The 6,000-nt window shown below is 43.0% G+C and overlaps 1 protein-coding gene across 1 annotated transcript in view; it reads left to right on the top strand.

Moving 5' to 3' along the window:
- LOC117508931 (sodium- and chloride-dependent GABA transporter 2-like) overlaps positions 1 to 6,000 on the top strand; it is a 69,188-nt gene that overhangs the window by 19,500 nt on the left and 43,688 nt on the right.

The raw sequence follows: 6,000 nt of genomic DNA, 5'->3' as shown, positions 1-6,000 counted from the left end.
AGTTGATTGATTGACTACAACTCTGCTTCCTGGTCCCAACCCTGGATAGTCACGGTTTGGAGGATTTAAGAAAATTGGCCAGATTTCTAGAAATGAGAGCTGCTCCATCCAAAGTGGGATGGATGCCGTCTCTCCTAACAAGACCAGGTTTTCCCCAGAAGCTTTGCCAATTATCTATGAAGCCCACCTCATTTTTTTTCTTTTTTTTTTTTTTTTGGACACCACTCAGACAGCCAGCAATTCAAGGAGAACATGCGGCTAAACATGTCACTCCCGGTCTGATTGGGGAGGGGCCCAGAGAAAACTACAGAGTCCAACATTGTTTTTGCAAAGTTACACACCGATTTAGTGTTAATTTTAGTGACCTCCGATTGGCGTAACCGGGTGTCATTACTGCCGATGTGAATTACAATCTTACCAAATTTACGCTTAGCCTTAGCCAGCAGTTTCAAATTTCCTTCAATGTCGCCTGCTCTGGCCCCCGGAAGACAATTGACTATGGTTGCTGGTGTCGCTAACTTCACATTTCGCAAAACAGAGTCGCCAATAACCAGAGTTTGATCCTCGGCGGGTGTGTCGTCGAGTGGGGAAAAAACGGTTAGAGATGTGAACGGGTTGGCGGTGTACACAGGGCTTCTGTTTAGGGCTGCGCTTCCTCCTCACAGTCACCCAGTCAGCCTGCTTTCCCGGCTGCTCGGGATCTGCCAGGGGGTAACTAACGGCGGCTAAGCTACCTTGGTCCGCACCGACTACAGGGGCCTGGCTAGCTGTAGAATTTTCCACGGTGCGGAGCCGAGTCTCCAATTCGCCCAGCCTGGCCTCCAAAGCTACGAATAAGCTACACTTATTACAAGTACCGTTACTGCTAAAGGAGGCCGAGGAATAACTAAACATTTCACACCCAGAGCAGAAAAGTGCGGGAGAGACAGGAGAAGCCGCCATGCTAAATCGGCTAAGAGCTAGTAGCTACGCTAAGCTAGCGGATTCCTAAAAACACGCAAAGTGAATAATGTGTAAATAATTTAGAGGTGATTCAGCAGAAGGAGTGCTTTAGTTAAGGCACGTAAAGATTACACTGGGAAACAAATCAGAATCTAGATAACTAGATCAATCTAACTGCGCAGATTAAACAGCTAACAGATACAGAAAAACACCGCTGTGCTCCGGAACAGGAAGTGATACAATACCGCAGTGAGAGCCAACCACCAGTGAAGAGAAGTTTTTTGTTGATGATTGGATATTAGTTAAATCTAAACGTAACCTGGAAGGCTCAGGTTAGTAGTTTTAATGTCGTCTGCGACTTGAATTGAGGATTTAATTTGTGAGTATTCAAAAAATTGATTGCTCCTGATGCCAATCTCCTGGACCTGGTGAGTGAGTGGAACTAGCATGTTGTTCTGAATGATGTGCTGTAAGTGAATAATCCCTTTAGCTGACCATGAGTAGAGGTGGCGTATTTAGATAACATTCTTGATGAAGAGGTAGAGGTTCATATTTAACGTGGGTAGCCAACAAAAGCCCGAAGTGTGTTTCCAGAAGGGCCCACGGCAGGTGTCTCTCACTCCTCTCCAGCACTGTTGTTGAAGGTGCCGGATAGGGAGTGTGACCGAGATCGGAAGCGAACCCAGATCCCTGGCGCTCCAGATCCCGGATTGCTGGCGCCCCAGATCCAATCTTACGGAAGCAAGTATTTTATTTACACATTATTCACTTTGCGTGTTTTTAGGAATCCGCTAGCTTAGCGTAGCTACTAGCTCTTAGCCGATTTAGCATGGCGGCTTCTCCTGTCTCTCCCGCACTTTTCTGCTCTGGGTGTGAAATGTTTAGTTATTCCTCGGCCTCCTTTAGCAGTAACGGTACTTGTAATAAGTGTAGCTTATTCGTAACTTTGGAGGCCAGGCTGGGCAAATTGGAGACTCGGCTCCGCACTGTGGAAAATTCTACAGCTAGCCAGGCCCCTGTAGTCGGTGCGGACCAAGGTAGCTTAGCCGCCGTTAGTTCCCCCCTGGCAGATCCCAAGCAGGCTGACTGGGTGACTGTGAGGAGGAAGCGTAGTTCTAAACAGAAGCCCCGTGTACACCGCCAACCCGTTCACATTTCTAACCGTTTTTCCCCACTCGACGACACACCCGCCGAGGATCAAACTCTGGTTATTGGCGACTCTATTTTGAGAAATGTGAAGTTAGCGACACCAGCAACCATAGTCAATTGTCTTCGGGGGGCCAGAGCAGGCGACATTGAAGGAAATTTGAAACTGCTGGCTAAGGCTAAGCGTAAATTTGGTAAGATTGTAATTCACGTCGGCAGTAATGACACCCGGTTACGCCACTCGGAGGTCACTAAATTAACATTAAATCGGTGTGTAACTTTGCAAAAACAATGTCGGACTCTGTAGTTTTCTCTGGGCCCCTCCCCAATCAGACCGGGAGTGACATGTTTAGCCGCATGTTCTCCTTGAATTGCTGGCTGTCTGAGTGGTGTCCAAAAAAAAGAAAAAGAAAAAAAATGAGGTGGGCTTCATAGATAATTGGCAAAGCTTCTGGGGAAAACCTGGTCTTGTTAGGAGAGACGGCATCCATCCCACTTTGGATGGAGCAGCTCTCATTTCTAGAAATCTGGCCAATTTTCTAAATCCTCCAAACCGTGACTATCCAGGGTTGGGACCAGGAAGCAGAGTTGTAGTCTTACACACCTCTCTGCAGCTTCTCTCCCCCTGCCATCCCCTCATTACCCCATCCCCATAGAGACGGTGCCTGCTCCCAGACTACCAATAACCAGCAAAAATCTATTTAAGCATAAAAATTCAAAAAGAAAAATAATATAGCACCTTCAACTGCACCACAGACTAAAACAGTTAAATGTGGTCTATTAAACATTAGGTCTCTCTCTTCTAAGTCCCTGTTGGTAATGATATAATAATTGATCAACATATTGATTTATTCTGCCTTACAGAAACCTGGTTACAGCAGGATGAATATGTTAGTTTAAATGAGTCACACCCCCGAGTCACACTAACTGTCAGAATGCTCGTAGCACGGGCCGGGGCGGAGGATTAGCAGCAATCTTCCATTCCAGCTTATTAATTAATCAAAAACCCAGACAGAGCTTTAATTCATTTGAAAGCTTGACTCTTAGTCTTGTCCATCCAAATTGGAAGTCCCAAAAAACAGTTTATTTGTTATTATCTATCGTCCACCTGGTCGTTACTGTGAGTTTCTCTGTGAATTTTCAGACCTTTTGTCTGACTTAGTGCTTAGCTCAGATAGATAATTATAGTGGGCGATTTTAACATCCACACAGATGCTGAGAATGACAGCCTCAACACTGCATTTAATCTATTATTAGACTCTATTGGCTTTGCTCAAAAAGTAAATGAGTCCACCCACCACTTTAATCATATCTTAGATCTTGTTCTGACTTATGGTATGGAAATAGAAGACTTAACAGTATTCCCTGAAAACTCCCTTCTGTCTGATCATTTCTTAATAACATTTACATTTACTCTGATGGACTACCCAGCAGTGGGAATAAGTTTCATTACACTAGAAGTCTTTCAGAAAGCGCTGTAACTAGGTTTAAGGATATGATTCCTTCTTTATGTTCTCTAATGCCATATACCAACACAGTGCAGAGTAGCTACCTAAACTCTGTAAGTGAGATAGAGTATCTCGTCAATAGTTTTACATCCTCATTGAAGACAACTTTGGATGCTGTAGCTCCTCTAAAAAAGAGAGCTTTAAATCAGAAGTGCCTGACTCCGTGGTATAACTCACAAACTTGTAGCTTAAAGCAGATAACCCGTAAGTTGGAGAGGAAATGGCGTCTCACTAATTTAGAAGATCTTCACTAGCCTGGAAAAAGAGTCTGTTGCTCTATAAAAAAGCCCTCCGTAAAGCTAGGACATCTTTCTACTCATCACTAATTGAAGAAAATAAGAACAACCCCAGGTTTCTTTTCAGCACTGTAGCCAGGCTGACAAAGAGTCAGAGCTCTATTGAGCTGAGTATTCCATTAACTTTAACTAGTAATGACTTCATGACTTTCTTTGCTAACAAAATTTTAACTATTAGAGAAAAAATTACTCATAACCATCCAAAGACGTATCGTTATCTTTGGCTGCTTTCAGTGATGCCGGTATTTGGTTAGACTCTTTCTCTCCGATTGTTCTGTCTGAGTTATTTTCATTAGTTACTTCATCCAAACCATCAACATGTTTATTAGACCCCATTCCTACCAGGCTGCTCAAGGAAGCCCTACCACTATTTAATGCTTCGATCTTAAATATGATCAATCTATCTTTGTTAGTTGGCTATGTACCACAGGCTTTTAAGGTGGCAGTAATTAAACCATTACTTAAAAAGCCATCACTTGACCCAGCTATCTTAGCTAATTAAAGGCCAATCTCCAACCTTCCTTTTCTCTCAAAAATTCTTGAAAGGGTAGTTGTAAAACAGCTAACTGATCATCTGCAGAGGAATGGTCTATTTGAAGAGTTTCAGTCAGGTTTTAGAATTCATCATAGTACAGAAACAGCATTAGTGAAGGTTACAAATGATCTTCTTATGGCCTCGGACAGTGGACTCATCTCTGTGCTTGTTCTGTTAGACCTCAGTGCTGCTTTTGATACTGTTGACCATAAAATTTTATTACAGAGATTAGAGCATGCCATAGGTATTAAAGGCACTGCGCTGCGGTGGTTTGAATCATATTTGTCTAATAGATTACAATTTGTTCATGTAAATGGGGAATCTTCTTCACAGACTAAAGTTAATTATGGAGTTCCACAGGGTTCTGTGCTAGGACCAATTTTATTCAATTTATACATGCTTCCCTTAGGCAGTATTATTAGACGGTATTGCTTAAATTTTCATTGTTACGCAGATGATACCCAGCTTTATCTATCCATGAAGCCAGAGGACTCACACCAATTAGCTAAACTGCAGGATTGTCTTACAGACATAAAGACATGGATGACCTCTAATTTCCTGCTTTTAAACTCAGATAAAACTGAAGTTATTGTACTTGGCCCCACAAATCTTAGAAACATGGTGTCTAACCAGATCCTTACTGTGGATGGCATTACCCTGACCTCTAGTAATACTGTGAGAAATCTTGGAGTCATTTTTGATCAGGATATGTCATTTAAAGCGCATATTAAACAAATATGTAGGACTGCTTTTTTGCATTTACGCAATATCTCTAAAATCAGAAAGGTCTTGTCTCAGAGTGATGCTGAAAAACTAATTCATGCATTTATTTCCTCTAGGCTGGACTATTGTAATTCATTATTATCAGGTTGTCCTAAAGTTCCCTAAAAAGCCTTCAGTTAATTCAAAATGCTGCAGCTAGAGTACTGACGGGGACTAGAAGGAGAGAGCATATTTCACCCATATTGGCCTCTCTTCATGGCTTCCTGTTAATTCTAGAATAGAATTTAAAATTCTTCTTCTTACTTATAAGGTTTTGAATAATCAGGTCCCATCTTATCTTAGGGACCTCGTAGTACCATATCACCCCATTAGAGCGCTTCGCTCTCAGACTGCAGGCTTACTTGTAGTTCCTAGGGTTTGTAAGAGTAGAATGGGAGGCAGAGCCTTCAGCTTTCAGGCTCCTCTCCTGTGGAACCAGCTCCCAATTCAGATCAGGGAGACAGACACCCTCTCTACTTTTAAGATTAGGCTTAAAACTTTCCTTTTTGCTAAAGCTTATAGTTAGGGCTGGATCAGGTGACCCTGAACCATCCCTTAGTTATGCTGCTATAGACGTAGACTGCTGGGGGGTTCCCATGATGCACTGTTTCTTTCTCTTTTTGCTCTGTATGCACCACTCTGCATTTAATCATTAGTGATCGATCTCTGCTCCCCTCCACAGCATGTCTTTTTCCTGGTTCTCTCCCTCAGCCCCAACCAGTCCCAGCAGAAGACTGCCCCTCCCTGAGCCTGGTTCTGCTGGAGGTTTCTTCCTGTTAAAAGGGAGTTTTTCCTTCCCACTGTAGCCAAG

This window comes from Thalassophryne amazonica, chromosome 4, assembly GCF_902500255.1.
Source record: "Thalassophryne amazonica chromosome 4, fThaAma1.1, whole genome shotgun sequence".
Classification (NCBI taxonomy): Eukaryota; Metazoa; Chordata; class Actinopteri; order Batrachoidiformes; family Batrachoididae; genus Thalassophryne; species Thalassophryne amazonica.
Note: the sequence above shows the minus strand (reverse complement) of the source record. Positions and strands in the feature narration are given on the sequence as shown.